Raw genomic sequence first — 10,635 nt, forward strand, 5'->3', positions numbered from 1 at the left:
ATGTTAAATTAGATATTCCTTCCGTCTGACAATGATCCATTGCTATGCTAGCATTCAAGTGACTATCTACAAGAAGTAGCCAACCTTTTAACCAATTCATAACTTTAACCTACTTGCTAGTCAGTATATCTTAGTAATACCATAAAAATTTGAGTGAAATTAAATGTCTGGCGTATTGGTAGAATAATATTCTGGTTACTTTATTTATTTATTTTTCAAAAAATATTACATACATAAGTCATAAATATAATATTCCCGATGAGTAATTTCTATTTCCCATTTTGGGACATGGGATTAAGGTTAACAAGACTGGATGGAACACAAATAATAAAATACAAAAAAGATTTTTTTAAATAATCAAAACTAATACACGGCAAAATATAAAAACAATAATCAGGTATAATAAATAGGCATAAGAAGCATATTTAAAAGGAATAAACGAGAAAAACATAAGGTAAGAATCATATTTAAAATAAAAAAATGAGAAAACATAAAAAATGAGAAAATATAAAAAATATAAGGTAAAAACAAAATAAGTAAAAATGACTTAACTTAATAAAACCCTTATCCGCACCCCAATGGTGCATAGGGCACTGAGTCATATAAACGCAGTGTTATCTTGATCGTTTACACATGAAGGAAAGGTGATCAAGCCTCCGCTTCAGGTACCAGTCCATGGTAGTATTGAATAAATATTACAGTGAATAAATCACTTATATTTATTTCACCCCCCTTGGGAATCGAACCCGGGACCTCCAGAACGGTAGCCGAGCGTGCTGACCATATGACTTAACACTACATATATATATAAAGTATTTTTTCAGATAATTTATTTTGGATTCCCGAATGGGTTTTAGAATCCGTTACAGTTCACAGCAGTCGTTCGTTACCTGAGATTTTGGTGTTTTACAGTCAAGATTATTTGTTTAAAACGCAACAATCCACAATGCAATGTTTTGATACGATTATCCATAAAATATTCACCCGTAGAAGGCGCTATTTAGCATATTAACGTCATACATCTAACATACCAGGATGTACTGCTAACCAATTCGATATATCACACATATATTTTTTTAAATAATTATATTTGGCCAATTTATAAGCGCCATTTTTACAAAATATCGTCTCGAGTGCGCTTCATATTTTTATTTTATTATTTAGTATATATCGCTCATTCCTTTCAACGACGTCATTTATAAAAAAAAAAGATTTTTCAGGAGTCGTTTTTAAAGTTAGGCAAAAGAAGGATGAAAGTAGACTGAATGCAGTCGAAATGCGATCTCTCAGAAGAACGTGTAACAAAACGACGTATGATAGATGTGCGAATAGTGAAATAAGGAAGGAATGCAAAGCTGAGATAAGCATTATCGATAAAATTAAGAAAGGTGTGTTGAGATGGTTTGGACATGTAGAACGAATGAGTGAGGAAAGAACGGTAAAACAAATTTATGAGGCGAATGTTAGCGGGAAAAGAAGCAGAGGAAGACCGAGAAAAACATGGCACGATCAGGTGTGCCAAATACTTGAAAGTGGTCAGGTTAGGAGTCGTAACAATCGGCGGGTATGTATGAGGAGATGCATGAACGTGGAAGAGGCGAAGAATGTTTGCGAGGACAGAGTGGTGTGACGCTCTATTCTCTCTGCCTACCCATGCGGAGAAGCGGCGTGATGGTTAGTTAGTTAGTTAGTTACTTTTTCATATCTTTTATTTTGGATCCCCTAATGGGTTCTATTTTATATATCGCTCACTCCTTTCAAGAACGTCATAAATCAAAAAACTTGATTTTTCAGGAGAAGGTTTTTAAAGTTTAAAAGTATAATACAATGTATTAAAAATAAATATCAAGCCACTTACTGAACTTGTTAATTTGCAACAGATATTTTTAGGTAAACCTGAAGGTTTTTTCTCCATTTGAAAAATATTTAGTAAATTTAAAAAAATAATAATAAAATACCTTTTCTTCAAAATGCTAAAATAACGCTTTCTGCCCTGTAGCGGGTAAATATTAAGTTAAAAATATGCCTCTTTTGCTGGGATATAGTACATTTTGTGGGCATTCCGAAAACATGCACAACTGAAAATTGTCGATTTTTTATTTATGACGTTCTTGAAAGGAGTGAGCGATATGTCAGGCACCTGGTTAATTTGGGTATAGGCAATATATTTTAAGGTCCTTACTCCAAATTTAATAGTGTTTATCGGCTCCACGTGTATTTTGTTATGTCCTCGTGTATTATGATTATGAATTTCTTTGTTGAAAATCGGTACGATATTGCTGCGAGTCGTTTTAAACGTTATTTGAAGCATTGTATTTGTAATCTCATAAGTTGGTAGAATGTCAAAAGGTATTATGTTAGTGCTCAAATAAATGTCTTTTACATGATTGATGTACGGTAGACGAAATATATTTCTAATAATTAAAAAAAAAAAAACTAACTAACCATCACGCCGCTTCCTCGCAGGGGTAGGCAGAGAGAATCGAACGCCAAACCACTCGGTCTTTGCAAACATTCTTTGCCTCTTCTAAATTCATGCATCTCCTCATACATACCCGACGATTATTACGACTCCTGACCCGGCCGCTTTCAAGTATTTGACATACCTGATTGTGCCAAGTTTTCCTCGGTCGTCCTCTGCTTCTTTTTCCAACTACATTCGCCTCATAAATTTGTTTAACCGTTCTTTCTTCACTCATTTGTTCTACATGTCCAAACCATCTCAACACACCTTTCTTAATTTTATCGATAATGCTTATCTCAGCCTTACATTCTTTCCTTATTTCATCATTCGAACATCTATCAAACATCGTTTTGCCACACATTCGTCTGAGCGATCGCATTTCGACTGCATTCAGTCTGCTTTCATCCTTCTTTTGCCAACTCCATGCTTCGCTTCCATACATAAGGGTTGGAACCAGAACTCCATTGTGTACTGCCAGTTTAGCTTCCGCTGATAGATTTTTCTAATAATTTATGATTTAAAAAAAATGACATTTCATCAAAGATGAAGAAGAATATGGAAGTCTGGGCATTTACGGGGCTGACGACCAAATGATATGGAAATGATATGAAAATAACTCCTGTAATTGGAGATAATCCAGATTTTGTGAACAAGTATTTGGACACACTCAAAATGTCAAATGAATTTATGATTTGTTTACCGAATACTGGGCCTTTCGGACGACAAAATTGGCTGGCGATGTGTCGTCTTGCCGGATGGGCTGTCGCAGTTGTCACGATGTCGGCCGGGCAATCAAAAATACATATCCCAAGAGTGGAATCGTACGTGAGCCGAAACTCTAGGAGCTGGCGTTTGTGCCTCTGCCGCTGCGCATTAGTATGCACGATGGATTACGTCTGATCCATGATTGAAGATAAATTTAATTTCAATGTACGAACGGCCAGTGCTGGATCTTGTATGTCCGTCAAGTTGTTCTTGCTGGCTGTTTGACGTGTGAAGGAATCATACGCAAACATTCGGGATAAACTGTGTATATCGTAGTCGTACTTGAGAAAGTGACCAACTAACAGAACGTTAAATGTTTTAGTCACTTTTGCTTGGCAAGAAAATAAACATCTATGCAGTTAGTCATTTTTAACAAGTCAATATTTTATACATCCAAGTTTAAAATCCTTTGGGATATTTTTCAGGGCAATATTAAGCTAGTAAGATATCAAATAGTCAATAATCACGTTTTTTTTAAAATCCACATGGTCACTTTGTCCTGTATGACTACGATATTTTTAAGTAAGGTTTTTTTTCAAAACAAAAATGGTCCCGAAACTTCATGTCAAGCTTTTTACTAAAAAAAATATATTTAAATATTCATTACAATACCGTAGAACGGGGCTACTTGAACTTTGACGTGTTACTTGAGCCCAGTACAAAAAAAAATTAGATCTGTATTTGGTCTACAATAATGAACGTATCGACATAATTCATTGTTTCCCTGACATGTGACACTTGTTGTCACGATACGTTCATTATTGTAGACCAAATACAGATTTAATTTTGTTTTGTACTGGGCTCAAGTAACATATCAAAGTTCAAGTAGCCCCGTTCTACGATATAGCGCAGGAGAAAGAGGACGACTTTTTCTCCCACTAAATCTCTCTTATCCTTAATTTTTTTTTAATTTTCACTTCTATCGCGGTACTGCGCTCAATTTTTTCAACGAATTTTCTTAGTACAGCTCTGTCAGTTGTCAATACGTTAGATAGCAGATATCGCTTTCCTGCGCCCAGCACCTGCCGCTGGAACCCGCGGAACGGTTGGTTATCCCTGATTGTTAATAACAGCGATGCGTCAGTGATGCTAAACTTTTTTTTAAATTTGCATATTTTATTTCATTAAAGTGGGAACTGTCGATTTCTGCGGAATACCAAGTTCGTACGAAGCATTCCTCGCATCGTCGCTGTACGGGCAGAAGTCGCTAAGGCAAAAATATATTTTACAACATTTTGAGTGTGTCCAAATACTTGTTCACAAATCTGGATTAGGAGTTATTTTTGGATGTTAGGAGTTATTTTTGGATGTTTTTTTTGACATCTCAACATAGATGAAGAATAATATGGAAGTTTAAACATTAACTAACTAACTAACTAACCATCACGCCACTTCCCCGCAGGGGTAGGCAGAGAGAAAAGAGCGCCACACCACTCTGTCCTTGCCAACATTCTTCGCCTCTTCCATGTTCATGCATCTCCTCATACATACCCGCCGATTGTTACGACTCCTAACCTGACCACTTTCAAGTATTTGGCATACCTGATCGTGCCATGTTTTTCTCGGTCTTCCTCTGCTCCTTTTCCCAATTACATTCGCCTCATAATTTGTTTTACCGTTCTTTCCTCACTCAAGAATACCGTTCTTTCCTCACTAAGAATTTCAAAAGTGATCTGTCTTTAAGAACAGTGTCGGTCAATGGTTGCTTCTCGTTGGTCGAAGAAAGATGGACAAAAGCACAAGCCAATCCAAGCCAATCATCCGTTATCATGCCAACTGAAGTGTAGTGCACTACACGGAATTTTACCGTCCGCCACTTCAGTTAGCGTAGAAAAAGGATGATTGACTTGGATTGGCTTATGCTTTTGTCCATCTTTCTTCGGATCGGTGTGTGAAAACGTTGCGCGTAAATTCGATCACGCTAAACTGTAGTTTTTGTAGTTTTTAGTTGTAAACTGGGGACGTGGTGGTGTTGGGCGCGAAGGGTAATTTTACCTTTTCACTCGACTCGTCGTAAATTAATAATAATAAAACCCTTATCCGCACCCCAATGGTGCATAGGGCACTGCGTCATATAAACGCAGTGATATCTTGATCGTTTTACACATGAAGGAAAGGTGATCAGCCCTCCACTTCAGGTACCAGTCCAGGGTAATATTGAATAAATATGACGGTGAAAAAATCACTTATATTTATTTTACTCCCCTTTGGAATCGAACCCGGGACCTCCAGAACGGTAGCCGAGCGTGCTGACCATTACACACGTCGTAAATTACGTGTAAGTTATTTTTACGCATGGCTTTTGCGGCATCTTTTGATCTCATATCCATGTATACAGTATGGTTAAATGTTATCACTTCTTTTCAGAGATGTTTATCTCTATTATGAGCGAGAATCCGCCCGCAGATAGTGCAGATTAACCGAATTAAATTACCGCGAATACTTAAATTAACGCGAATATTCACGGCGTGGGCGTCCTCTGGCGTTTATTCCCTCGAACGTCCCCAGTTTACAACAAAAAACTAAAAAAAAAACTACAAAAAAACTACAGTTCAACGTGATCGAATTTACGCGCAACGTGTTCACGCACCGATCCGACTTATACGAAGACATGGACTGCTCGACGTATGAGGAGCTGAAGAGGACTCCCGAAAATAGGCGAGAATGGCGAAAGAGATGTCATCTGTTGCTACAGACCAATCCGCAGGATTGAGACCAAAGAATAAGAAACTGTAGTCGATTTTATTTTTAAAAACCGGACTGCCGGACGGTAAAATTCTGTGTAGTGCACAAGCGGGACCACATAACGACACCCCTAGACCACTATTCCAATCCTAGTTCAATATATTACAGCTTTGTCTGAGAATTAATGGAAAGTGATCTCTCATGAGAAGCGGATAGAACATCATCGACAAGACAAACGAAGTCTTCAACAAGATAATTTAATTATTTTTTGACATCTCATCAAAGATGAAGAAGAATATTGAAGTCTGGGCATTTACGGGGCTGACGACCGTCATAGGCTGGTTTATTTAAGTGATCACTTTACACACGTGTAACAGTCACCAATTCTACACATTATTGACAGCCACACTACTCGAATTCTCGGAAGTTCTATGTATATATAAAAATATATATATATATATATATTTATATATATATATATATATATATATATATATATATATATATATATATATATATATATATATATATATATATACATATATATATATATATATATATATTTATATTTATATATATATATATATATTTATATTTATATATATATATATATATATATATATATATATATATATATATATATATATATATATATATATATATTTATATATATATATATATATATATATATATATATATATATATATATATATATATATATATATATATATATATATATATATATATATATGAACCAATTCAGAAACATTGTTCTTGAATTACTAGCTCTTCACTAGAGACATCTATTGGTGAGACGAAAAGAAGTTTTTTACTGGGCAGAAACTCTTTTGTTAATATATATATATATATATATATATATATATATATATATATATATATATATATATATATATATATATATATATATATATATATATATATATATATATATATATATATATATATATATATATATATATATATAATATATATATATATATATATATATATATATATATATATATATATATATATATATATATATATATATATATATATATATATATATATATATATATATATATATATATATATATATATATATATATATATATATATATATATATATATATATATATATATATATATATATATATATATATATATATATATATATATATATATATATATATATATATATATATATATATATATATATATATATATATATATATATATATATATATATATATATATATATATATATATATATATATATATATATATATATACATAAACATATATGAAAATTAACTCCTATAATGGAGATAATCCAGATTTGTGTACAAGTATTTGGACACACTCAAAATGTTGTAAGTTAATTTAAAGCACTTACAAACAACATAATAAAAAAGCGAGAGAATTGGTTTAATTTACATGGGCAATTGACTTCTCCTCACATTACCAAGTATATTTAGATGTATGGTCGCCCCTGGATACTTCCGTTAGCCGCACAGCACAAGATGAAACTCGGGAATTTGTCCGAAATCCAATTTGTAAGTGTCCATGCATGGCTCATTGAAATACGAAGAGATACTGACTGTACCCGAGCGGCGTTTCACGGGGTGATCCAGAAATTACTTCACTTAAATTGTTTTTAAACGTTTTATTACTGAAATGCTTCCTGACATGTATATATATATATATATATATATATATATATATATACATATATATATATAAATATATATATATATATATATATAAATATATATATATATATATATATATATATATATATATATATATATATATATATATATATATATATATATATATATATATATATATATATATATATATATATTGATAAACCTGTCACGAGTGATGCATGTGTAACACTCATTGAAACGCGTTCCCTTAGACGAATGTGTGGAAAAATCTTTGTATGATAGAATTAAAAAAGAAATCATTAATTAATCAATAATCATAATTAAGGTTAATCTTGGGATAATTGAAAAGACTAAGAAAAGTTCTTTAATGTGGTATGGACACGTGGAGTCAATGGATTGTGAGATAATGACTGAAGAAAGTATGGTATTATTCTCAATATTATTAATATTTAAAGCATTTACTTTGTGGTTAGTCATTTTTACATATTTTTTTTTTACAAAAATGTTTATAAAATTAGTATATAACCACTCACCGAGATTTTACGTCTACCGGTTTCGAGACGTACCCGTCTCTTCGTCAGGACAATCACTAACACAGCATGCAAACAATACTACCCTTCACCACCATAGCACCATTTACACACTCAAGGGTACCCCTTGAGGGTCCATGCCTCGACACCATAAAACCCTATAAAAACCCAGACATTTATATTTTCCTTCATCTATGTTGATTTGTCAAAATGTTAAGTGAAAATAAATTGATATCACATTTGGTCCCCCTTCTCATGGGAGTCTATAACGTATTCATGGGAAAATTATAAATCCACTAGCTTTGACCCGTATGGAGGGAAGCTAGCTAGACTAGGAATTGTTTATAAAATCCATGCCATCCAAACGGTGATTGTCCACTACCCGGAATTCTACCGTCCGGCAGTCCGGTTTTGAAAAGTGAAAGCGACTACGACAGTTCAGCGTGATCGAATTTACGCGCACCGATCAAGAGGACCGATCCGAAGAAATATGGACAAAAGCACAAGCCAATCATCCGTTTCATATGCTAACTGACGTGCCGGACGGTAGCATTCCGTCTAATTCCGTTTAGTGGACAAACGCCCAAAGCCTCCAATTTTGCGTGGTAAAATTATTTTGTAATCTTCCTGTACTCATTCACAAACGTGAGATTGGAGTAGTCCGCATATATCCGGAAGGTGGCGGCACAAAAACATCTCGTCGTTTGAGGTGCATGGCGTAAAATGTCTTCTCGACCACATTTATCCGAGCATTCAAGGGAGACGGAGATGTGTGCTCTGTGGATGTGCCCAGATGTGCACCTAGGTGTGTGGAAGGCTGACTGTGATCGATACAAACCAGAAAAATAGAAGGAAAAACAAAGATTTTTTAAGGAAAAGATACAAAATAAGAAAGAGTGATATTCAAAGACGTGTTAATATATCGCTCACTCCTTTCAAGAACGTCATAAATCAAAAATCGTCAATTTTCAGTTGTGTATGTTTTCGGAATTCCCAGAAAATGTACTAAATGCCAGCAAAAGAGGCATATTTTTAACTTAATATTTACTCGCTACAGGGCAGAAAATGTTGTTTTTGCATTTTGAAGAAATGGTATTGTTTAATTATTTTTTTAAATATACTAAATATTTTTCAAATGGAGAAAAAACCTTCAGGTTTTACCTAAAAAGATCTGTTGCAAAGTAAAAAGTTCAATAAGTGGCTTGATATTTATTTTTAAAACATTGTTTTATATTTTTAAACTTTAAAAACGTTCTCCTGAAAAATCAAGTTTTTTTTATTTATGACGCTCTTGAAAGGAGTGAGTGATATGATAAAGTAAATGAGTAAGGAAAATAACTTCTGAAAAGAAAAAAAGTCTGGGCGTTTACAAAGAGGGTACCAACGGACCTCTCAAATGCTGATTAAGTGATTTTATTTTCTTTTATTAATTTTTACTTAATTTTAAATTCTTTTCCATTTGCCACGTAAGTGGCATTTTAATTACTTTTTTTAAATGCAGTATTTAAGACATTTTGAGTGTGTCCAAATACTTGTTCACAAAATCTGGATTATCTCCAATTGCAGGAGTTATTTTCATATTATGTTTTGACATGTCATAAAAGATGAAGAAGAATATGGAAGTCTTGGTATTTATTTGGCATTTAAATTAAAAGCCTAAATAATAAAAATTAAAATGATATTTTCTGGCGTTTCTCATCTGTGTGATTATAATCCAGAATTCGGACCTCACATACGCAAGAGTTTCTGCTCAATAAAAAGCTTCTTTTCATCTCACCAATAGATGTCTTTAGTGAAGTTCTGGTGATTCAAGAACAATGTTTCAAAATTGGTTCATATATATGGAACTTCCAAGAATTTGAGTAGTGTGGTTGTCAATAATGGGCAGAATTGGTGAATGTTACACGTGTGTAAAGTGATCACTTGAACCTGCCTATGACGGTCGTCAGCCCCGTAAATGCCCAGACTTCCATATTCTTCTTCGTCTTTGATGAGATGTCAGAAAATAAAATGCAGTATTAACATTTGACTGGTTTTTTTTGTTGCACCTGTGAAGAGTGATCCCTTAACACCCTTTGACATATCTCAGCTCTTCCATATTCTTCTTCATCTATGTTGAGAAGTCCATAAGTACAAGTCACGTTTGCTCCACCAGATGTTCACGTTATCGCGATGGAGAAGTGATTCTCCCAACTTAGCATTACGCTTATAATGTGATTGTGAAATTATATTAGATATTCCGCCTTCTTTGTGTTGTTTGTCGATTTCAATTATCGCGGTGACCAGAGACGATACGATTGTCTTTGTGGCTTTGCATGGGTTAAGAGTTAAGGCGCTTTTCACAAGAGTACCCGGAGATACATTAGGATCTAATGCAAGGGTGGCCAAAACGCGGCTCGCGGGCCGCATGCGGCCCGCCGAGTGCCTATTTGCAGCCTGCGGAGCATTTCACGTATTTTTTCTTTAAGTGTTCGTATCATATCACATAGAACATATCTCATATCAGATGGAAGTATTT

Source organism: Brachycentrus maculatus, unplaced genomic scaffold (genome assembly GCF_059751285.1).
Source record: "Brachycentrus maculatus isolate JH-2025_06_01 unplaced genomic scaffold, ASM5975128v1 h1tg000839l, whole genome shotgun sequence".
Taxonomy (NCBI): Eukaryota; Metazoa; Arthropoda; class Insecta; order Trichoptera; family Brachycentridae; genus Brachycentrus; species Brachycentrus maculatus.